The 25,565-nt window shown below is 41.5% G+C and overlaps 1 long non-coding RNA gene across 1 annotated transcript in view; it reads right to left on the bottom strand.

Moving 5' to 3' along the window:
* Positions 1–1,858: 1,858 nt before the first annotated feature.
* Positions 1,859–25,565, bottom strand: part of LOC138784619 (uncharacterized) — a 40,519-nt gene continuing 16,812 nt past the window's right edge. Inside the window, exons 2-3 of the long non-coding RNA XR_011361890.1 lie at positions 15,368–15,454; positions 1,859–1,924 (exon numbers count right to left, since the gene is read on the bottom strand). This is a non-coding gene — a long non-coding RNA (uncharacterized lncRNA). The remainder of the gene's footprint in view (positions 1,925–15,367; positions 15,455–25,565) is intronic.

The following is a 25,565-nucleotide window of genomic DNA, read 5'->3' as shown; positions in this document are numbered from 1 at the left end:
ATGATATTTCTTGCTCAATCGGGATGTATTACATAGCCTTGACAGTAATCCTTTAACCCATATGTAGCAAGCTTGCTCTAATCGCTGCAAACATGTTATAATGAGATTATTCAAATTACATTGACAAAAAGATTGGCTTGAAAAATTTTTATTAGGTCCAAAAGTTCCCTAAAAAAATTACAAATGTCTATGATTTTTGCTACACTGCCCCCAGTTTGCTCTTTGTGACAGCTTTGTATAGGTGACCTTCAGTACAACTCTTTATGAGTGTATCACGTTGAGACAGATAACACACAAGAAAAAGAGATGCATGCCATAATGGTCAGAAATACAACTAAGACTTATGCATCTATTTCTGGGCCATCTATTTATTTTAAAAACCTTCTATAGGCTTTTTATGCACATTTAAATACTTGTGATGAATTAGACTAGCTAGCCTCAAACATATACCCATCTTATTATATTTTATTCTTTTAGTGTATGTATCTTGTTTCTTGAGAATAACAAAGAGCATTACCAAGCTGCATGGCTTGTTTGGGTAAGATATTTGTAAAATAATTTAAAACATGGGATATACTGTAGGTTTAATTTTCGGATCCTGCTATAGATCAGTGTAGTTTAAGTGGTTTCAATTGTTAGCACCACAGTGCAGGCTATTCTTTTAGAGTGAACAGAAAGGTCACGTTTAACGATACCAATAAAGTTTGTTTTATACTCCAGTAGTAAATGGCTTGTCATATCTACCTTACCCATACACTTCAAATGATACGCTCAGTTTACTGAAAAACTATGTTTGCTACACATAGTTCATAGAATTCAGGAGTTGATTTTTTTACATCTCAAAACTACACACATAAAAGCAGTGGGGGCTTTACCGAGTAAAAATATAGCGTATTTCTATCACACATTGCACCTTACAGTAGAGCTGTTGTTGCATCATGCTGAACTTCCGAGATTGTGGGGTGCATTCTGAAACCACTGCTTCGGGCATCGATAGGACTTGACCAGTTCCTGTCTTTGACTTTTATTTATAATATGAATATATTATATGTGTTATGAATGTGCCTGAAAAGGCATCAGTGCCACCCTCTGCGGTGAAGATCCGACCTCTGCGCCAAAGACATCTTGTAGTCCAGGACATCTGTTCCCTAATAAGCTTCTCTCTTCCTTCAGTCTGGGCTCTTGATAGTCTTGTGCAGCTTGTCTGTCAGATAGATCCAGCCTCTTGTCATTTTGTTTGTATTCCTGGTTTAATTATATTTTCCTGTTTCTTGTTATTCCTTATCTTTTGGTTCAGTGTTCCTTGCTCTGTCCTCAGATCATCTTGTTATTGTCTCTGGTTTCTGTTTTACCGTTTACCTTGTCTATCGTCCGTTATTGCGCCTAGTTCCTAGTGCTTTGTCCTTCTATCTGCTTACTATCTGTATTAGTCATTCTGACCTTTGGATTTCTTACTTTGCACTTCTGCTGCCCGTTTGTTGCCAACCTTGCCCGCTGACTATTCTTTTGTTGTGTGAGTTTTGTCTTGTCTTGTGTTTGCACTTACTGCAGCGTAGGGAAGGCCACCCAGCTGTCCGCAGTTCTTTTAGAGCTGTTGTGGCAAGTAGGTAGGGCAAGCTGGGGTGGGTGCTTGTGTTAGGGTTGCACCAGTCTGTTGTCTTCCCAGTTCCCTATCTGACAGCATGCTTATTTTAATGGAAAATTGATCATTAAAGTCTGCAAACACATTTTCATTGTACCGCTAATAGCCAATGAAAAGGATTTTTAACATTGATGAGCTACCCACAGGTGGGATGTCAACACCCAGCAGCACTGCTGATCATCAGAGCCACTGCTCTAGGATCTATGCAATGAACAGGCCTGGAATAAGTTACCTCTGTCCTTTGTGTTTTTGCTATTCCGGGTTACTGCCGCTCAGCTCCCACTAAAGTGAATAGTAAATAAAGAGGTTTGTATTGATGCCAGTAGAATTTGTAAGTGTACAGCTATTTGTATGCCAAATGAGTGATGAGATATTCTAAAGGCATACTGCATTAATGACAGTAACTACGGATACATTCATGACTGGGAAATTATTTATTTCAATTACAAAAGACAAAATGACATATTACATTTAGAGTTTTACAGTGCTAGAAAAACATGGCCACTTTCTTGAAGAGAAAGCAGTACTCTTGTCTTCAGTTTCGGTGGGCTTTTGCAATTTATGGTGTTTTTACTCAGATTTTTTGACAGAGTTTTGAAGCCAAAGCCAGGAACAGACTTTAAACAGAGAATAAAGAAAGATTGAGATTTCTATTTTTCCTCTTTTTAAATCCATTCCTGGCTTTGGCTTCAAAGCTCTGTCAGATAATCTGTCTGTCTAAACACACCATAAGTTCCATTGAAGTAAAAGAAGATTAATTGCAAACCACATTTGAACTGGAGACAAGAACTGTGTTATCTCTGGAAGAAAGTGGCCATGTTTTTGTAGCGCTGGATAACGTCTTTAAATGTGGTCTGTATGGTTTGATGGGTTCTATCACTCTATGGCTATGTTCACACAAAGTCAAAAATATTAAAAAGGCGGCTGATTTTCATATTTAAAATAACGTCCGTTTTTGCCGAGATTTAACTGACTGCAATGTACACGGCTGTCCAATGTACACAGCGTATTGAATAACGGACGTTTTGCCGCGGGCGTCAAAATAATGAACATGATCATTATTTTCGGACGTCTTTTGTAAGAGCGGACGTTTTTTATTTATAGTTCACACACAGTTTTCCTTTTGTTACCGTTCTGTCTCCGTTTTTACTATTAAATTTAATGGACTTTTTAATTAAGCACAGCCAAAGTCCAATTAGTAATTCCAAACTAGTATAATGTACAAACAACCGTCAGTGCACTAAGGGGAGGTCAGGCTGCTAAATAACGTCTGAGATGAAAAGACATTGTGTGAACATAGCCTGCATTGACTAAAAAAAAAAAAAATCAAGAGCCTGAAGAACACCCCATTGTTGTTTTATAAAAATGTGGGAGAGCTGGTAGTATTTATCCCCTTGCTGTTAAAGAGACACACAACAAGGAACATAATATTGGGTATAAAATCTGTAGTGTATAAACTAGGCTGCTTACAAAAGGGGGCAGAAAAATAAATTATCTGCACCAGCCTCCACCAGCAGCTTCTACCAACCCATCCTCTCTAGCACAGTGACAACTATATTACATGCTATGCAACTAACCTTTCAAATAAACAGTTGATAGTATGTGAACTGCTGAGATAATGTGAGGAAGCCCAGAAAAGAAGGGTCTCCTGACCATGAATTACACGGATAATGGTAAGGTCATTCCATCAAATTCCTTGCTCATTAGTCTCCTACAACAATAATAAGACCTTGTGTGCAAAGTTGAGAAGATACTTTCTATGCAACCACTAGGTACAGGTCCCTAAATGTACAACTGATCATCATGGGTTCAAAACGAAATCTTTAACTGATCACCTCTAGGCATTATTAATAAAACGGACCTCCCAGAGGTTATACTCTGCACTGAGAAAGTTTTTTCTAGACATGACTAGCTCCTGAGCCATATTGCTGAATTATTAACCCTGCCCCTTACACCATGTGTCATTTATATACTAAAGTATACCTGCTGCCACCATTATGCTACCTCTGCACCCTGTGTAGATGTGCTCTTGGTGTTATCCCTTTTCTTACCAGAGAGGGCACACTGCTAGTATCTAATGGCCTGTGAACTAAATACTAGAACTATCAAAGATGACCCAGCCACCTCATGGGTAACCATTGACTAGGTCCTAATTTGAAAAACAAAAAAAAACAAAAAAAAAACAACATTTTGTTCTGAATGCTTACTCAATCTTTAGGGCGGTATTTATGTGACTTTTATGAAGGTTACTTTATATACATTCCTGGGCAATGAGGAGTAGACCACAGACTGTGTTCAGTAAAAGCTTATTTTAGCACAATAAATTATTATATTGATGTACATACCACCTCTTTATAACAGGGGTTAAAATCCCTATCCAACAGAGAGATTTCCAACTGTGTTTCTCAATGGTCACAGAGAATGCTGATCAAGGCATCAGTTGCTAAAAATGTATTATAGCTATACCCGGTCATTTTGCGTTGAAGCAGAAAATAACTGATGTTGAAAATCATTGCAGTTGAACAAAGCATATTAAGAGGAAAAATAACAGTAGAACAAAACCCTTGTGAGGATCACTTTAATTAATCATTTGGTGGAGATCTATAAAATAGCAGTGATTAAGCTGTAGAAATACCCAGCGGGATTTTCTTAGCACTTACTACTATCTAGATCTATTGCTCAAGAGGAGCAATACAGATATTGTGTGGATGATCTGGTGAATTGTTAACATGATATTGGTAAGTACAGCCTCGGCTAACAATATATCAAGCAGTTCTGTTAATGTGGAACATACTACCTGGCACTTTGTAATGCTCCAGCAGATAGAATAACTTTTGCTACACTACATCAGCAGTCCAGAAGCAATTTAACTGTCAAGTACAGATGTAGGAAACATTATTGTGTCCACTGATGTGTAACAATGTGCAAAAGGACATGTTAGCATAGCGGTGAAGGCTGCTGGTGTTTTAACTGCCCAGAGCTGTACAGTTTTAAATGAATCCATTAGTTTGGAAATAGGTGACTTAAAGATAACTGGAACACTGAACTTGGAAATGTTAGTCCTGGGAGAAACAGTGTGTTAAAGGTTTAAGAAAGACATTATATATCAAAAGGCCTTTATGAGTGACATACTGTATATCCAGACTCAGTATTAGGATCCTGGAGATGACCGGGGTATACGCAGAGGCAGCTGTTTAGAACTCCTGGTATCCACCAAGCGCCACTCAGGGGAGGCAGCTGCTTTAGTGTTCTTAACTAAGGCCAGGAGGAGGTATTTTGGTCTTTAAGCAGCAAGGATATGCAAAACAGCTCTCACACCTCTTGATTAATATTTTTGGTGGGAGGGTGTTTTTGCAGGATATTTTTGGGTATGAATAAGAAGTGCAAAAAAGCCTGTTTAAATATACACACTAATTGATGTCTTACACATGTATGAAAACCAATCAGCACTTTGTGTATATTTAAGCCATGTTCATAAAGTGGCCGGTCTCTGAAAAGATCCATAGTGTGCACTGACAGGGTTTTCTGCGGCCGCTATCCAATGAATGAATAGCGGCTGCAGAAAACGGACATGTCAGTTTTCTACTGCGCTGCGAGAGATCCAGGCTGGAGCGCATACTATGTGTATACGCTCTGGCCGGGATTCCATAGAAGACAAGGCAACATATATTTTCGTAAAAAGTACTTTTACAAAAATATACGTTGTCTGAACATAGCCTAAACAGGCATTTTGTCACTTTTTTCATGCTTGACAAAGGTGGTTGCATCCGCTGAAATGTTGCATATTTATGGTGGACTGAATAAAACACATCATTGAATGCTACTCTGAGACCCTCCTTATCTTTGCGGTTACCCTGTTTGTATTGTTGTGAAGAACAGAGGATACTCTTAAACAATGCCCTTAGGGACTGACGGTCACATGGCAGAGTGGGTTCACGTCCACTGATCCTGACACAGGGAGAAGCTTAATGGCCCTATTCCACGGAACGATTATTGTTCGTTTTCGGACGATATCGACCGCTACGGACGATAATCGTTCCGTGGAATAGAGTGCAACGATCAGCCGACATCGTTCATGTCGGCTGATCGTTGCAGTCGCTTGTTTTTCAACATGTTGAAAAACAAGCGACTGATATAGCAGCGATCTGCTGCCGTCGCTCCGTTGAATAGGAGCATAACACTCTCTTTGGGTCAATGTTTTTTAAGCAGATAAATCATAGTCCATCAATAATAACCTTCTCCTTTCCTTTGCCACCACCATTTTGAACAAGCCTGGTTAATATTCACAAAACTTGCTTGTGATGGCACAAGGACATACTACTTAGTCAGTGGTTAAAGCAGTGTCCACTGATTGGTTAAGTGGGCAGGCCATTGAGGTGACACAAGATAATACCAGACCCGGCATAAAGACCTCAAGGGTCTTTATCAAACCTTGATCCTTCAGGTTGAAACATTGCCATTTGTTTGTACTTGGCTATGCAAATCTTAAATAATCCTGTAATACTTTGGATGCTTTTGGATGTTCTTACTCTTACACAGGCCCGGACTGGTAATCTGGTAAGCCGGGCAAATGCCCGCTGGGCTGGCCAGATTACCAGTCTGTGGGCCGCCCGGGCTGCATCAAAAAAAAAAAATCACCGCCGCGGCCCGTTTCTCTTCCCGGTCCGCTTCTGCCCGCTCCGGTCACCGCAGCCCGCTCGGTCCGCCTCCTGTCACTGGATCACAGCCTCTGCCCCCTCCGGTCACTGCAGCCCGCTCGGCCCGCCCCTGACGTGCGCCGCTAATCCAATCAACGCGGAGCAGCGTGGGGCCGCTGCGGCCGGCCGTGGAACGCGTGTTACGTGCACCACGCTGCTCCACGTTGATTGGATTAGCGGCGCACGTCAGGGGCGGGCCGAGCGGGCTGCGGTGACTGTAGCGGGCAGAGGCTGTGATCCGGTGACAGGAGGCGGGCCGAGCGGGCTGCGGTGACCAGAGCGGGCAGAGGCGGGCTCCGGTGACAGGATGCGGACCGAGCGGGCTGCGGTGACCGAGGCGGGCTCCGGTGACAGGAGGCGGACCGAGCGGGCTGCGGTAATAGGAGGTAACAGGAGCGGGCTGCAGAGACCGGGGGGCATCTATAAAGGAGGGGGAAGAAGAGAGAGGGGGGCCATCTATAAAGGAGGGGGGAGAAGAGAGAGGGGGGCCATCTATAAAGGAGGGGGGAGAAGAGAGAGGGGGGCCATCTATAAAGGAGGGGGGAGAAGAGAGAGGGGGCCATCTATAAAGGAGGGGGGAGAAGAGAGAGGGGGCCATCTATAAAGGAGAGGGGAGAAGAGAGAGGGGGGCCATCTATAAAGGAGGGGGGAGAAGAGAGAGGGGTCCATCTATAAAGGAAGGGGGAGAAGAGAGAGGGGTCCTTCTATAAAGAAGGGGGGAGAAGAGAGAGGGGGCCATCTATAAAGGAGGGGGGAGAAGAGAGAGGGGGCCATCTATAAAGGAGGGGGGAGAAGAGAGAGGGGGCCATCTATAAAGAAGGGGGGAGAAGAGAGAGGGGGCCATCTATAAAGGAGGGGGGAGAAGAGAGAGGGGGGCTATCTATAAAGGAGGGGGAGAAGAGAGAGGGGGGCCATCTATAAAGTAGGGGGGAGAAGAGAGAGGGGGGCCATCTATAAAGGAGGGGGGGGGGGAAGAGAGAGGGGGCCATCTATAAAGGAGGGGGGAGAAGAGAGAGGGGGGCATCTATAACAGAGGGGGGCATCTATAAGGGAGGGGGGAGAAGAGAGAGGGGGCCATCTATAAAGGAGGGGGGAGAAGAGAGAGGGGGCCATCTATAAAGGAGGGGGGAGAAGAGAGAGGGGGCCATCTATAAAGGAGGGGGGAGAAGAGAGAGGGGGGCATCTATAACAGAGGGGGCCATCTATAAGAGAGGGGGATAAGAGAGAGGGGGCCATCTATAAGGGGGCTACATAGAGGGATGCATATACAATAAGGGGGTCACATAGAGTCAGCCTACCCACTAAATGAAAAGGGGACAGTACAGATGTGCAGTTAGTATAGAGATGAGGATGGTGTCAGAGTGAGGAGCCTAATATGTCTGTCTGCGGTGACATTAGTCAGTATGCGGTGGGATTAGTCAGTATGCGATGGGATTAGTCAGTATGCGGTGGTATTAGTCAGTGTGTGGTGGTATTAGTATGTGGAGGTGTCAGTCAGTATGCTGTGATATTAATGAGTATGTACCAATATAGAGGGCTCTCTAGAAGCAGGTGGTGTGTTACAAACACTGTCAAGACATATGATTTGTGCACCTGTATAAATTGTACGTCAACATTTATTGCTTGAATCTATATATCATATTGATAGTAGGTCATCGCTGTAAAAAACCTAGTAAGGTAAACCTAATAGTAGAAAGCAGTCTATATGCATAGGAAATACATAAAAATCACATATAAATGCCTAACTAGTATAAAGATAAAAATGGATAAAATCTATAAGATAAAATAAAAATTGTGTGTATATGGAGCCTAGTGAGGTTGCCTGCGCCGGGCCCAGCGCAGGCAGCTCACCTAGATGTATTTAGCAGTAGTCCCGAATCAAGAAGTCTGGCATAGGCTCGTATCGCTGGATGGCCGTTGGAATAATTATATTAGTGTCCTAGTGAGACAGCTTACTTTTCAGATCATACACTTTGGGTGAGATAAGGTGCTATAAATGACAAATGGTGGAATGTCCACCTCTCACCCTGCCGGCGGTAGCTCCCACGGTCCAATATAGTATTGTAGCGGCGGTCCAAGTCTCAGTCAGTGCGGCTTCTATGCAATCCGTGCAGTTGAGATCTGATTCAGCACAGTGGGTTGTCTCATGCTGTTTGCAGCATCCACATGCATGTGAGCGCGCGCTCTTGTTAACTGCCGCTTGGTTTGAATGTCCAGGCAGATACGGCTTGAGTTCGGGATATAATCAGTAAATGATAAAAAGGCTCTGTTATCCTTGGTTCTTGTACGCGTTTCAGGAGATCTACTCGCTCCTTTCCTCAGCAGAGAACTTGGATAACTCTGGTGCAGCCATGTCTGTTTGGACTTTATATCTGTTCCAAATCTAACAACAAGACCCGTAATGGATCGTTCCGGATGGTTTTGCCATGTTTTTCAGGTCAGAAGATAGAAGTGCTTAACTGGACCTATAAAGGGATGAGTGGCTCCCCATGTGTAGGTATATACATAAAGAGATTCGTTGTTGAGTCCCCTCTATGTTCCAACATGATCCTGTAGTGTCCATCTTTAGAATAGATGTGGGGTTATGCATGTTTTACATCTTCGGTGTGCAGATGTAGCTTCTCCCTTGTGTGAATTCTATATGTCTAGTTGTCCAATATGGCTTCTCTCCTGTGTGAGTTCACATTTCAAGATCGATTTTCCAATGTGACTTCTCTCCTGTGTGAATTCTGATTCTCCTAAGTCGGTTCCCCTATCTCTACTAGGGCTGAACCCAGTTTGTGTGTCGTATATAACATGAGTTTATATCAACTTGCACATACGTGTACATGTATGTATATAAATAAAAAAAAAAAAAAAAAAAAAAAAAAAAATTGATATACCCACATACACATATAGGAAAAAAAAAAAAAAAAAACTGAACAGAGTAAAAAATAAATAAATAAATGACGCACATGAATGGGTAGATCTTAATGGGGTGACGGGAGTCACCAAGGGGCGGTCCAGGCACTGATGAGACAGTCTGGCACTGTACCGTCCGTCGGTAATACCCCCGACGCACACATTTTTGAGGGATATAATGTGTAGCATCAGATGCTTCCGTATTATACGTTCTGCCTCCCAAAGGTACATGATTTACATCATGTAAGAATACACTGCCCCATTATTTACAGAAAACCGAAGATCTCTAGTTCGGCGTTGAGACCATAGGGTGTAAGCGTCTGAAATTCAAAGATAAATCTGGACTCCTGTCTTGACATTTTGGATATAAAATCGCCTCCCCTCCAATCCTTCTCCACCTTTTGTATAGCTGCATAAGTTGTACCCCTCAGTCTACTTTGGTGTGCTTCTTTATAGTGGGCCGACAGTGTGTGTTTGTCATAACCCCTTTTTATGTTGTAAAAGTGTTCTGTTATTCTCTTTTTTAGGGTTCTGGAAGTCCTCCCTATATACTGTTTGTGGCATGGACATTCGATGATATATATGATGTTTTCAGAATTGCATGAGAGTGTGTCTTTGATTTTATGTTCACATCCATTTGCTGTTGATGTTACTATAACAGTACGTCTCTGGAATTGTGTGGCTTTGCAATTGCTGCACATGCCACACCTAAAGAATCCATTAATCTCAGGACATATAGTAGGTTGGGAGCTACCATTCCTTGCTCTCACAGTCGGAGCTACCTGTAGACCTAAGTTGGGTGCCTTAGAATACACTATAGGCGGTCTTGGAGGTAATAAGGGGCCAATTAGTCGGTCGTCCTGTAAGTGGTGCCAATGTTTGGCAATAATTTTGCCTATGTGTTTGTAATTAGAGTTGTAGGGCAGGACTAATTTGGTGTCTTGATGTTCGGCATCTTTGGTTTCTATATTTGATGGTTCTAGAAAGAAAGCACTCCTGTCTAGCTCCCTCGTTTTATTTAGGGCCTTTTCAAGTGCTGCTTCTGGGTATTTCTTTTCTCTGAACTGTTCCCTTAATATGGATGCTTCCTGTTCAAATCGGTCATTTGAGGTACAATTCCTTTTGAGTCTCCGGAATTGGCCGAAGGGGACATTGAGCAGCCATTGAGGTAGGTGGCAGCTATCAAAGAGTATAAAACCATTTCTTGAAGTAGGTTTATGGAAAGTGTTGCACTGTAATTTGGATGTATGGGTAGTGATTTGTAAATCTAAATATTCTATGGAAGCTTGACTAAAACCATCAAATATAGAAACCAAAGATGCCGAACATCAAGACACCAAATTAGTCCTGCCCTACAACTCTAATTACAAACACATAGGCAAAATTATTGCCAAACATTGGCACCACTTACAGGACGACCGACTAATTGGCCCCTTATTACCTCCAAGACCGCCTATAGTGTATTCTAAGGCACCCAACTTAGGTCTACAGGTAGCTCCGACTGTGAGAGCAAGGAATGGTAGCTCCCAACCTACTATATGTCCTGAGATTAATGGATTCTTTAGGTGTGGCATGTGCAGCAATTGCAAAGCCACACAATTCCAGAGACGTACTGTTATAGTAACATCAACAGCAAATGGATGTGAACATAAAATCAAAGACACACTCTCATGCAATTCTGAAAACATCATATATATCATCGAATGTCCATGCCACAAACAGTATATAGGGAGGACTTCCAGAACCCTAAAAAAGAGAATAACAGAACACTTTTACAACATAAAAAGGGGTTATGACAAACACACACTGTCGGCCCACTATAAAGAAGCACACCAAAGTAGACTGAGGGGTACAACTTATGCAGCTATACAAAAGGTGGAGAAGGATTGGAGGGGAGGCGATTTTATATCCAAAATGTCAAGACAGGAGTCCAGATTTATCTTTGAATATCAGACGCTTACACCCTATGGTCTCAACGCCGAACTAGAGATCTTCGGTTTTCTGTAAATAATGGGGCAGTGTATTCTTACATGATGTAAATCATGTACCTTTGGGAGGCAGAACGTATAATACGGAAGCATCTGATGCTACACATTATATCCCTCAAAAATGTGTGCGTCGGGGGTATTACCGACGGACGGTACAGTGCCAGACTGTCTCATCAGTGCCTGGACCGCCCCTTGGTGACTCCCGTCACCCCATTAAGATCTACCCATTCATGTGCGTCATTTATTTATTTATTTTTTACTCTGTTCAGTTTTTTTTTTTTTTTTTTTTCCTATATGTGTATGTGGGTATATCAATTTATTATTATTATTTTTTTTTTTTTTTTTTTTTTTTTTTTTTTTTTTTTATTTATATACATACATGTACACGTATGTGCAAGTTGATATAAACTCATGTTATATACGACACACAAACTGGGTTCAGCCCTAGTAGAGATAGGGGAACCGACTTAGGAGAATCAGAATTCACACAGGAGAGAAGTCACATTGGAAAATCGATCTTGAAATGTGAACTCACACAGGAGAGAAGCCATATTGGACAACTAGACATATAGAATTCACACAAGGGAGAAGCTACATCTGCACACCGAAGATGTAAAACATGCATAACCCCACATCTATTCTAAAGATGGACACTACAGGATCATGTTGGAACATAGAGGGGACTCAACAACGAATCTCTTTATGTATATACCTACACATGGGGAGCCACTCATCCCTTTATAGGTCCAGTTAAGCACTTCTATCTTCTGACCTGAAAAACATGGCAAAACCATCCGGAACGATCCATTACGGGTCTTGTTGTTAGATTTGGAACAGATATAAAGTCCAAACAGACATGGCTGCACCAGAGTTATCCAAGTTCTCTGCTGAGGAAAGGAGCGAGTAGATCTCCTGAAACGCGTACAAGAACCAAGGATAACAGAGCCTTTTTATCATTTACTGATTATATCCCGAACTCAAGCCGTATCTGCCTGGACATTCAAACCAAGCGGCAGTTAACAAGAGCGCGCGCTCACATGCATGTGGATGCTGCAAACAGCATGAGACAACCCACTGTGCTGAATCAGATCTCAACTGCACGGATTGCATAGAAGCCGCACTGACTGAGACTTGGACCGCCGCTACAATACTATATTGGACCGTGGGAGCTACCGCCGGCAGGGTGAGAGGTGGACATTCCACCATTTGTCATTTATAGCACCTTATCTCACCCAAAGTGTATGATCTGAAAAGTAAGCTGTCTCACTAGGACACTAATATAATTATTCCAACGGCCATCCAGCGATACGAGCCTATGCCAGACTTCTTGATTCGGGACTACTGCTAAATACATCTAGGTGAGCTGCCTGCGCTGGGCCCGGCGCAGGCAACCTCACTAGGCTCCATATACACACAATTTTTATTTTATCTTATAGATTTTATCCATTTTTATCTTTATACTAGTTAGGCATTTATATGTGATTTTTATGTATTTCCTATGCATATAGACTGCTTTCTACTATTAGGTTTACCTTACTAGGTTTTTTACAGCGATGACCTACTATCAATATGATATATAGATTCAAGCAATAAATGTTGACGTACAATTTATACAGGTGCACAAATCATATGTCTTGACAGTGTTTGTAACACACCACCTGCTTCTAGAGAGCCCTCTATATTGGTACATACTCATTTATTCATTTATATCCTGTGAGCGCTGGGAATAGTGGTGCACTCGAAGGGGGTGGACTCCATTCGTAGGGGTTAGGTGTAGCAGACCTTTACTATTTTTTGTTTCATGCTGTGATATTAGTTAGTATGTGGTGGTATTAGTTAGTATGTGGTGGTATTAGTTAGTATGTGGTTGTATTAGTCAGTATGCGGTGGTATTAATCAGTATGTGGTGGTATTAGTCAGTGTGTGGTGGTATTAGTCAGTATGTGGTGGTATTAGTCAGTATGTGGTGGTGGTGTTAAACTGAGCACAGTGACCGGGCCAGAAGCAGTCTGTCTCTGTACACTGTGTAGTGGTGATGACCTGTAACTGCAGCTGAGCTACATAGTACAGAGACAGAAGCTTCTGACCCCATTTACTGTGTTATTATCTGTAATTCCAGTCATGGCCGTGATGATACATGTAGCCGTGCTGCACTCACAACACCCTCTCATAACTTATCACCGCACGGTGAGTGAGCCTGTGTGCTCGGAAATGCCAGGGCTGATTTTTAGTCCCAGTCCGGCCCTGCTCTTACATGCTCAGAATTGCTGGCCTCCATGTGTACGTCAACCCTTCTACCTGCTTATTGGACATAGTTACTGTTGGATTCCATCATTCAGGTGCTGTATACATGTCCTATTTTAATAGAATACATGCATGATATATGCAAGACTTCATATGTTTGCCTTGTCAAATGTCTATTTTAATGTATGTTGCAGACCATCCCCTATCAGAGTCTCCTGCATCCCATCTTCTTGTTCTGTCTGTGGAATGAGTGATGACTGCTAGCTGTTACCATACAATAGAGACAAAAGCCAGTTCCTCCTCTGGGACCCACATCTATCTTCAGATAAAGGGCACTAAGACCTGCTCCAATCTGTTTGTAGCCACTGGAGGGGGCAAAGGTGTTCTCAAGATTTGTGTGGATCCCAATGGACGTGGGATGGTACCCCCCCCCCACAAAAAAAAAAAAAAAAAAAAAACACACACACATCACCCCCCTGCACTAAAAACACTGCACTAGCTTAAGGATTAAAGTCGTTATAGGACAGATATGGTGTCGAGGATGAAGGTAAGAAACATATAGAGAGATATCAGCTGGTTGTATTCTTCTAACCTTCTAATAGTTTACCTTTAATCAACCTAAGGACCACTGTTTATGCAAAGGTATTTATTGTAAGAGGCTCTCTAGCTTACTCTATTGGTGGGAGCTGGAGGACAATGTACACTTGGCATTAATACATGCTGAATACAGACTACATATATTTTACATTTTATAATTAAAAAAAGGTATATTTTTACAGTAATGAAAGTGTGAAAGTATTTTTCTTTGAAAGTAACCAACATGTGTGTTTTATTTAAGGTGTAGTATGTGTTTTTGAATTTTGAAAGAGGAAAATTAGGGCCAAGTAAGAATTATGCTTTTGTGTATTGCTGAATATTTTTGAATGGGAAAATAAGTAGTTAAATTGTTTGTTTTTCATGACATTTGTATTTTATCTCACAAAGCCTTCAATATTTTGCTGCCTTTCCCTGAATAATATTTTCACACTGTAATGTAAAACATAACCAATTATAAATTTAATTGTAGCAATTTGTGGTGACCTTTAAAGTATCCTAAAGGCTATCCTAAGAAGTGATAATTTAATTAGTCCAAATGCACTCAAGTAGCTTAGCCAAAATAAATCTTTTCTTGCAGCTGCATGAATATTATCATTTTGTTTTCTGGCTATGATATTATTTGCCTTGAACATGTAATTCTTAGAAAATATTCTATATTATACAGTATGCATAGTGTACTGACATTACATAAAAGTTCCTTTGGGGCTCAACAGTTTCTAATTACCATGCTCACATGTACCCTCAAAGTCACCCATCACCATTCAGATGTACTTGTGACCTTTCTATAATGCATGTAAATTTTTGTATTTGTTCTAAGTCTTAGAGCAATATCAGCAGTCAACACTGTTTAGTTTTTCTTGCCACAGGTTACAAGGCAGTTTTATTTGCTGTTGCATAAAATGCTTTGATATCCAAAGTGTAGTTTCCATCATATTCCTAGTCAACAATTGCAGTGGGCTTTGGATCTGTTTAATGTATAATGGATAGAAACATGGAAATATAATGCTTAAAGACATAAGTGGAAATGTAAAGAAAATCCTGCATTTGATAAATGAATAATAACTTTGGGAAAACTTTAAGGACACATGAGAGGTAGGGCAAACAGTGCAGTCCCACTTGTCCCCTGCAGTATTTACTATAGTAGAGGTAGGCAAAGCAGGGTATAACTGATAAAACCAATGGTAGTGTAGAGATGCAGCCATGTTTTTTCTAATGCTGGATATCCCCTTTAAGGTGTATTGCAAGCACTCTAATTACTGATCAGTCAAGCACACCATACAGAGGAATGGTATACATACCCTAGCATTTGCTGTTTCCTGTTTCATATGATACTGTCATATCATGGAGTATTGCTAAGTATACATTCCATCGCTATATGAGAGGACCTATATTAATATAAAGAAAACAGAATGAAATACATAGTCATGTAAATAAAGAAATACAATAATAAAGTTTATATATTGCTAATTAATTAAATTTCAATTTTATTACTATTGATATAATAGGTAATTGCCTCCTGTTTAAGATATTTCTTTTTAGAAGTCATAGAGCTGTAATAAAAAAAAGTAACATCTCAGCATAGAAAACAAAGGACCATAGCAATATCAAGACATGATGAGACAGTTAACCTCCTCTATATTCCTTGCCCTCTCACAGTAACCTCTGCACAAGTCACTGAGCATGCTCACAACCTTCTGTCCTAGAAGTCAATGAATTATTTTCTGGCTGAGATTTCATATATACAGAAAGCTGCTGAACTATATTTACTTGTCTAAATTGCGACTAAGGCAAAATGGCAACACTATAACCAAGTAAGAGGCGTAAAAAAAAAAAAAAAAAAAAAATTCTGCCACCACCCTGTCTGTTACGTTACTGGGGAGATTGAGAACCCCAAAAGGGTTCCAATCGTAAACGGTAGAGTAAGCCATACAAGTCATACAACATTTGGTCGCACTCCACACATGCACTTTTCACAAAGCTAACTAGGTTCGTTTAAGGGTACAAGAAAAACCATTACACTTTTAAAAAAGGAAAAAAATTGGAAAAAAAAATAATTATTTTCATGTCCATGGTGGGTCTGTATCTCGCTGTTGCGGTGAGCTGTTGCATTTTTCTGTGTTTTTGTGTGTTTGCAATTTCAGCCATGGCAACGTGCTCCTGCCTAGTGTGAACAGTGTTCTAGGAGAGCTGACCAAATTTTTTTCCTTTTTTTTTTTCTGTGTTCCAGTTGGGGGAGTGGCTGCCTCTATTTGGTCGTGCACTCCACCTGTCTCACCCAGGTGGTGCAATTATTTTTGCAGGTATTAGACGGATCTTGCATGCCCAGAGCATAGGCGTATTATACGCCATGGAGAGGCCATAGTGTACATACAGTGTAGGGTCTGCCCCGATATGAGTCCACCTTATCGTGGTGAGGCAATTTACGCTGTTTGCATATAGTAACCAAGAGACTCATTATTTTTGTGGGAATTTTTTGGGCAGTTGGGGGGGCTGCTTTTAATTATTTTCATGTCCATGGTGGGTCTGTATCTTGCTGTTGCGGTGAGGTGTTGCATTTTTCTGTGTTTTTGTGTCATTACACTTTTAGGCTGCGTTCACACTACGTATATTTCAGTCAGTATATTTCAGTCAGTATTGCAACCAAAACCAGGAGTGGATTAAAAACACAGAAAGGATCTGTTCACACAATGTTGAACTTGAGTGGATGGCCGCCATATAACAATAAATAACTGCCATTATTTCAATATAACAGCCGTTGTTCTAAAATAACAGCAAATATTTGCCATTAAATGGCGGCCATCCACTCAATTTAAACATTGTGTGAACAGATCCTTTCTGTGTTTTTAATCCACTCCTGGTTTTGGTTGCAATACTGACTGAAATATGCATATACTGACTGAAATATACGTAGTGTGAACGCAGCCTTAGGCTATCTTCACACAACATAAAACTACGGCCGTAGTTTTGTGGAGTTGAACAATGCCTTATTTGCAATGGAATTCCATCTGGAGCGCATATGATGTGTGGGATCCCATGCGGCGCCAGAAAAAAACTGACATGTCAGTTTTCTGCGGCCGGAATTCAGTGAATTCCGGCCGCAGAAAGACTTGTCAGTTCACACAGTGAAGCGAGCTCCGTGGCCGTCAAGATCACCCGGCCGGTACTTAAGTCCGGGTCACATAACGGCCGGATGTTCACATGTTCCTCCATGTGCTGATTATAGAAATGAGTATAGGCAGGGGATAGGAAGGGCTGTGCAGGTGTAACCATACTTGGGAACAGTTCTATCTATGATTAGGCAGAGTAATTCAGAAGCTCTCCGTGCAATCCCTGAGCAGAGTTAGTATTAGTGTGGTAAGGAGACTGTAGACCCTTGACTTGGTCTGGTCACAACTTTGACCCTGATTGCTAGTCCACTAGTATTCTGTTCTCAAGTTGCTGTCTTTAAGGAAGTCACTACACACACTGTTCAGATAAAGTTCAGATGCAGTTATATATTTATCCCATTAGATAGAGAGAAATGATTACAAGAATATAAAATGTAACACTTGTAATCAAATTTGTGCATAGAATCTTCAAATATGATATAGGGAGACAGAAGCTACAGTGATTTCTGGTGATGTGCTCTGTCCCCATGTGGCAGAAACAATCCACTTGGCAGGCACACATAGGCACACAGCAGGAGTGTTCCATGTCATGCATGATAGACTTTGTTTAGGTCTTTCAAGCATGACACAAACCTGCTCCTGCCGGGCTCATAGACCTTGCAGCCTCACAGAGCCTCGGTTGTCTTCTTAGTGGCATGAGACTCATATACATATACAGTGATGATTTACAAGAAAGAGAATAATTGCAGTATCATATAATTTGTGGAAAAAATTTCACTAAGACTTATGAGGTATTAGGCCATAAATCACCATCTAACGCACTAACACAATCTAATGCTAGGGAATTAATACACAATGGAAATAATGTGAAATATTTGCTAATACATAGTAATATTTGCAAAAATATAGTTAATTGTTTGAATGGGTATACTCAATTTTGAAGTCATTATAGTTATTTTTTTTAGTATTTTCAGAATAGGAAAATAAATTAAACATTTTTTTCAAATACTGGAGCTTCTAAAACCCCTATTAAATGTTAAATCTACCTATAATAGACTACAAATATTATATATATATATATATATATATATATATATATATATTGTGGGAGGATTTGCTCAGTAGAGTGCAGGATTACAGTGTGAACAGCAGTCAACAGGCTCAAACGAATAAAGTCCAAGTATAGGCTTTGCCTGCGTTTATAATCCAATACAAGAAAACAAACAAACAGCCTTGGCTTTAGGCATAACACAAAATAAACTCTGCTAGTCCAGCACTAACTTAACAGAAGACAGCCCTGTCTATACGCTACGACTAGCTGCGGTTGCACAAACATAACCTATTATATACAGTCCAGTGTTTTACCTTGGTCAGGTATATGGCTTCTCCTGAGGCTAGCAGCCTTCCTTTATGAAGCTACTGATGATCTAGCCTCAGCACCTGTGGCATCTGATGCCAAACAATATCTGGAGTGGAGGAAGTGAAATGGACAGCCCCACTACCAAGCCTGCCACCCATCCCTAAAAACCAGGCCCAAACACATTTTATCAATACATCCCCAGAAACCACCTTTGCTGGAGATCACAACACATCCCTGGTTTTTCCATGTCTCAGATAGTGAGACATGAACTTCCCTCAGTCCTAGTAGGTGTAATACAGTAGCTGAACCCAGGTGAAACATAGTGACCATCCAGGATTAACCCCTTCAGTGTATTACTACATATATACTATATAAACTACTTGTGTTATTTCATAGTTGTAATGCCTTCAGTGTGAATCTACAATTTTCATAGTCATGAAAATACTGAAAACTCTTTGAATGAGAAGGTGTGCCCAAACTTTTGGTCTGTACTGTATACATACCGTGTTTTCCCGAAAATAAGACAGTGTCTTATATTAATTTTTGCTCCCAAAGATGTGAATGGTCTTATTTTCAGGAGATGTCTTATTTTTCATGAAGAATTCACAAAAAAAAAAATGAAGAAAACAAGTGAACATTAATTATGTACTGTACAGTAGTTGTCATAAAATAAACAGCATAACCAGATATAACCCTGGTGGCGGTGGGGGGGCTTATGTTCGGGGGATGCCTTATTTCCAGGGGGATGCCTTATTTTGAGCTATCCTGTAAATCCTCCACTATGACTTATTTTTAGAGGATGTCTTATTTTGGGGGAAACAGAGTATATATATACATACATACATACATATATATATATATCTTAGAGTCTCACTTTCATTGGTAAAAACATTTTTATAATGTCATAGAGACATGTCAAAAGGTTTGATCAGTGCGGGTCTTGGGTGTTTAGACCCTCACCCGATCTGGAGAACAAACTGGGAGAAGGCTATGCTCTCCCGGCTCCTTGTCATGTGATATCAGTCAAGCTCCATAGACTTACATAGATAAACAGACGGAGCCGGACTGATCATGTGACGCAGAGCTGGGAGAAGTCTTCTCCCAGCTTGTTCTCCCGATCAGCACGGGTCTAAACACTCAGACCTAGACAAATCAAAACTGTTGACATGTCTCTATGACATAAAATGCAAAAAACGGCCAGCCCTTCAACACCTTAGTTCATTCTATGCAGTTTGCATGCCAATGTGGCTAAAATACAGCCAACAAAAGGGAAAGTGCAACAGCAACCTGCAAGTGCCAGGACTTACCACTCATACTCCCAGTGTACATACGATAAAAAACTGTTCTAAAGATTTTTAAAAAGGAGGTTCTTATCAAACTATTTGATCAAACCAAATGTGCCATCTTACCATGCCAAGATGAACCCCAGAAAGATGGTCATACTCTAGAAATGGCCTCTCTTGGGCTTACATTAAGCCTACAAACTGGGCATGAAGGATCCAACTAACAAACACCCACAGGAGATGGGTCAAGTGCAAGCCAACAGGAGGTAGTGCCCTCCCACACACACACACACACACACACACACACACACACACGTAACACAACATGCAAAAATTGGCCAGCACTTCAACGCCTCTGTTCACACTATGCAGCTACCGTGGCTACAATCCTTCTTGCCCAGTTTTTAGGCTTAAAGTGACTGTACCACCAGGCCCAGGCTGAAGCACTGGAGGCGGGCCAACCCACCCTTAGTGGGAAGAAACTCCAGCCCCTCCATGACGTGACTCCATTAGAATCAATGGAACACTATCATAGAGGGGCTGGGGTTTCCTCCCACTAAGGGTGGGTTGGCCCGCCTCCAGTGCTTCAGCCTGGGCCTGGTGGTACAGTCACTTTAATGTGAGCCAATAAGAGGCCATTACTAGAGTTGGACCATCTCTCTGAGGGCACCTTGTTTGGTCAAATAGTTTGCTAGGAACCTATATTTTTTTTAACAAAAAATCTTTATAGCACATTGCTATTTATCTGTATGGAATAAAAGACAGTTTGATTGTCACATGTACGAACATCAAATCATAGCTGTTTCCTCACACACACATATTTATTTGTGTTTTACTTATTAATTAATTGCATCATGAATTTTCATCACATTTAATTCATTTTGCTATATTTATCATGTTTGCTTTATCAGTTCACGCCATTACACACACTTTCATCACGTTTTCACATTTTTGCCAGTTATTTGCACATGCTATTGGTTTTTTTAATGTATTGGTATGTATGGTGCTTAACTCCATACTGTGCAATACAGTGGAATAGTTTTTTCTCCTTTATTTTGTGTAGCAGCAATTAATTTGCATTCTTTGGCATTGTTAGGTCTAAAGGCCCTATTACACAAAGTGATTATTGGACATATTTGGCTGATTATGGGCCATTACAGCTAATAACCGTTTGTGTAATAGAAGGCAATGATCAGCCGTCATGAATGACGTTGGACGATCATTGTCTGTCGTCTTTTAACATGTTGGAAGACAAACGACTAAGATAGCAATGATCTGCTGCACTTGCCAAAAAGACAGAAATGGCTGCACATGGCACCCATGGTTGACACGAAAGCTTGTTAAGCTACATTAAAAACCAACATTAGAAGTTAGTATATAATTTGATCAAACCATATTGCCTCATGTACCAACGTGCATGTTTATGATACACATGAGCCGCTAACCATAAAACATCTCTGTGCCGGTCAGTGAACACAATCCCTGCAAAGCATGCGCAAGCAGAGAAGGGGGGCCACGGAATGGCCTGCAACCCCAATGTCACAGGGCCAAACCCTAAAGCCCCCCCCCCCCAAACCCCGCAGGCACCGTCGGCGGAGAGAGTTTGCGCCAAACAACACAAGTGTGAACAAGCTCTTACCTCTCACCATTACTCCTGCAGGTAGAATCAAAGAAGGTACTTACCATATGTACACAGGTGCTTTCTGCTAATTTGGATCACATGGGTCTTACAAAGGGGGAGTGCAAGCCACAATTAAAAAAGTGACAGAATACATAAAATATGCACAAGCCAAAAAGACAGAAATGGCTGCACATTACACCCATGGTTGACACGAAAGCTTGTTTAGCTACTTTAAAAACCAACATCAGAAGTTAGTATATAATTTGATCAAACCATATTGCCGTGGCCCCCCTTCCCTGCTTGTGCATGCTTTGTGGGGATTGTGTTCGCTCACCGGCACAATGATGTTTTTTGGTTAAGACCCCTTCGTAAGACCCATGTGATCCAAATTAGCAGGAAGCACCTGTGTACATATGGTAAGTACCTTCTTTGATTCTCCTATTCTACCTGCAGGAGCAATGGTGAGAGGTAAGAGCTTGTTCACACTTGTGTTGTTTGGTGCCCGAACTCTCCGTCGGTGGTGCCTGCGGGGTTTGGGGGGGCCCTTTGGGGTTTGGCCCTGTGGCATTGGGGTTGCAGTCCATTCCGTGGCCCCCTTCTCTGCTTGCACACGCTTTGCGGGGATTGTGTTCGCTGACCGGCACAATGATGTTTTTTGGTTAGGGACTCATGTGTATCAGAGGCCAGTACGTTGGTACATGGCAATATGGTTTGATCAAATTATATACTAACTTCTGATGTTGGTTTTTAATGTAGCTGAACAAGCTTTCGTGTCAACAATGGGTGCGATGTGCAGCCATTTCTGTCTTTTTGGCTTGTGCGATCTGCTGCACTTGCACCATGTAATAGGAGTGGTGGCAGCAGACTACCGTTCTCCTGTGGGCTTCCCTGCAGCTCCTCGCACCCAGTGTTGGACTGGCCCACCAAAGGACTGGAGGATCCTCCGGTGGGCCCCAGCTTTAGAATCTGCACTAACACTGACTGACATGTCTTTTCTCACGTGTTCTACATTGATGGGCCCCCAAGATCATTTCCTCTGGTGAGAACGCCCCAGATACCTCAGGCCGACACTGCCCACACGCCCCCGCCACACACACACACACTTACTGGCTTGCTGTCTGTGCGTGTAATAATGCTGACAGCGAGGGGGGAACGAGGAGAAAGTGAGCGATGACCTGACAGGTTGGCTCTCTCTAGCTCTCGAAGATCACTCCATGTGATAGGGGCATTACACTGCCTACATAGCCAATGTAGCACTGGTTGCATTGATTCCAGACGTTTGGACATTTATATTGACCAATGGATTCCCTAAAATAGGTATAATACCCCCTCATCACCTCCAGAGAAAGCAGAGAGAAACACATTGCGGCATGAGGTGGAGGCATCTGGACATACTATATTTCTAGCTCAGTATGATCACTACCTGATGTATTTGTCTATGGCTACTAATGTACATTGATAGCATAGCCGTTTTTCTTATGAAATATTGTTTATTATACAGCTACAATCTACATTGTTGATATGATATATTCTTTTAATTTTTTAACTACCAAAAACCTACACAATCATGTTGTATATGTAATGGTCTTTACCCAAAATCAAGGTAATCATGTCCCAGTTAACCCATATGTAATGTTTTAATATTATTTTTTAGTGTTGCTGTTTTTCATGGGATTTTTTGTTAATAATAAAGAATTATATTTTAAAGGATGACACTCTTTTTTGTTAATCCAGTAAGATGATTTTTAATAAGTTTGTATATATCTGGTGAAAATCTTCGGTGACATAATGCGTCTTCATGCCTCTAAGCTCTTGTGTGAGTGAAACTAACATACTGTGAACCATGCAGTCTATAGCCTGCACCAGGTAGAACACCACCAGGACAAGTCACAAGGACTAGAGTAAAGAAAGTAACAGCTCCATAAACTGTAGGAAAGGAATGCACATAAATTTAGTGGCATAGTTAGCTTGGTGTTAGCCATAGGGCCCACTTGTCCTGTGTCTCTTTGTTCCCTGGGGCCCTGACATTATAAAGAGCCCAGACAGAAGGGAGAGAGAAGCTTATGAGGGAACAGAAGTCCTGGACTGAAAGCTGATAGTTAGAGCAGGAGAAACACACAAGAGAATTACAGAAAGCCAGAGGACAAAAGGCAAAAGGGCCAACAAGTGCTAAGCATCTCTGGAAACTCCTTCAAGACTGTTGGAAGACCATTTCAGGTGACTACCTCTTGAAGGCCATCAGAGTGTGCAAAGCAGTAATCAAAGCAAAAAGGTGGCTACTTTGAAAAAGCTAGAATACATTTTCAGTTGTTTCACACTTTCTTGAGTATATAAATTCACATGTGTACATTCATAATTTTGATGCCTTTAGTCATGAAAATGCTAAAAACTTTTTGAATGAGAAGGTGTGTCCAAACTTTTGTTCTGTATTGTATATGTGTATGCACTGAGTTAGATAGCTGCACTTGCAACTTCTTCTACTTGGTGTCACTGCTCCGCAGTACACTATTCAGGTACAGCTGCAGAAGAGTAATGTATGGGTTAACTGTTTTGGAGTGATTATGTGTTTTGGCCTATCTAAAAATTCCTGGGGATGTAAGAAAGAAGTAATTTTCAGTTAGTTGTGGAGAGAGCTGCCTAGTCTGAGGAGGAGAGAGAGTATAGACTAGAGAAGTTCCTGTGAGTGAGTTATTACAAGAGACATCCATGTCTGGCAATAACAACTATGGTGGAGTGAAATAGATAGGGGATAACTTTATCCACACAGAGGGGCTGAAGGAGGAGTAAGAAGTAGGTTATTTTTCAGTCAAGTCAAGTCAAGCCAGCTGTTAGCTAAGTTCCCTTTTCAAGCCGAAACTCTGCTACAAGTCGCTAGTGTTCCTAGAGGGTCGCCAAGATAACTAGCTCATCCTGATTTGCAGCCTGCATCCCTGATCGCATGTCACTCAGTGACCACAGGATAGCCAAGTCAGATGTTCATCCCTGCGGTGGGCAGAGCGCTCTGTAGTCGAGTACCTTTGGATCTGGATAAACCCCCTTCCCTCGAGAAACAACAGTGTACCAAGCTAAAGTCAAGTCCTATACATACTTAACAGCGTCCAGCTGCACCTTACACTATAAACCTATTCAAGTATATTCAAAGATCAGTCTCCATCCAAGAGACCTCAGATAGCAAGAGTATTTTACAGTATATTACAGTATACAGTATATTGCACTACAACTAAAAGTGTTAACTGTTTAAGTCCTGGTGTATGTCTCTTCTATAGTATGCTACTCTACACAACTCACTACAACTACAACTCCTAATAATCTGTCAGTGCAGAGTCAGCGCATCCAGGGGTGGGTAGCTTGTCCCACTCTTGGCTACAATGACAAGTGCCTTAATGAAGCTTCATCAGCTATCCTGCAGCACATGTAACACCTTACCCCTGGCTTGCTGTGCCCATGTGCTTCATATGTACAGTAGCTATTAGAATGCCCGTAAGGGGCACTGTACATAGGTACAGTACATGAGAGGCATAACCTCACCTGTTTCTAGGACTTTGGTTTTAAGCCCCCAGATCCAGAAAGGAGTTTGGATCAAGGTGCATTGAATGTGAGCCTTAATAGGGCTGACAGACACAAAAGCGTGATGTACTCGCTGTCTACATCTGTCCCATTTGATGTCTCTCCTGCTTGATAAAGGGGTACATGGTACCTCAAAACGCGTTGCCTCTATGAGACTATTAAAATCCATCTTTTGAAACCACGTATTCTGAAGCCGGTGTGCGCCTTTTTTCCTGCCTCTTCTGGTCCTCTGAGAGATCAGTAGACCGAACACTGTATTTGCCCTTCTCCTTTCCCGGATCCTTGGCTTGGATCGCGGTATCGACAACTGGAGCCTGGCTGCCACGGCCATCATCTTATCTACACTGACAGCGCTCAGAGGTGTTGTGGTCTTAGCACAACACCACCAGGTGAGCAGTTTTATTTAAAACTGTTTTTATTTGCTTTTTCATTTACTATATTACCCTATGGCGCCTTGTTTCTTATCTTCTTTATAGCCTTTTTTTCCATTGATGCAGGCTCACAATCAATCTCTTAGGGCCCTATTGCACCAACAGATTCTGACCAATTTATCTGACA

The sequence above is a fragment of the Dendropsophus ebraccatus genome, chromosome 2, assembly GCF_027789765.1.
Source record: "Dendropsophus ebraccatus isolate aDenEbr1 chromosome 2, aDenEbr1.pat, whole genome shotgun sequence".
NCBI lineage: Eukaryota > Metazoa > Chordata > Amphibia > Anura > Hylidae > Dendropsophus > Dendropsophus ebraccatus.
The sequence above is the reverse complement of the archived record's forward strand: the minus strand, read 5'-3'. Positions and strand labels throughout refer to the sequence as shown.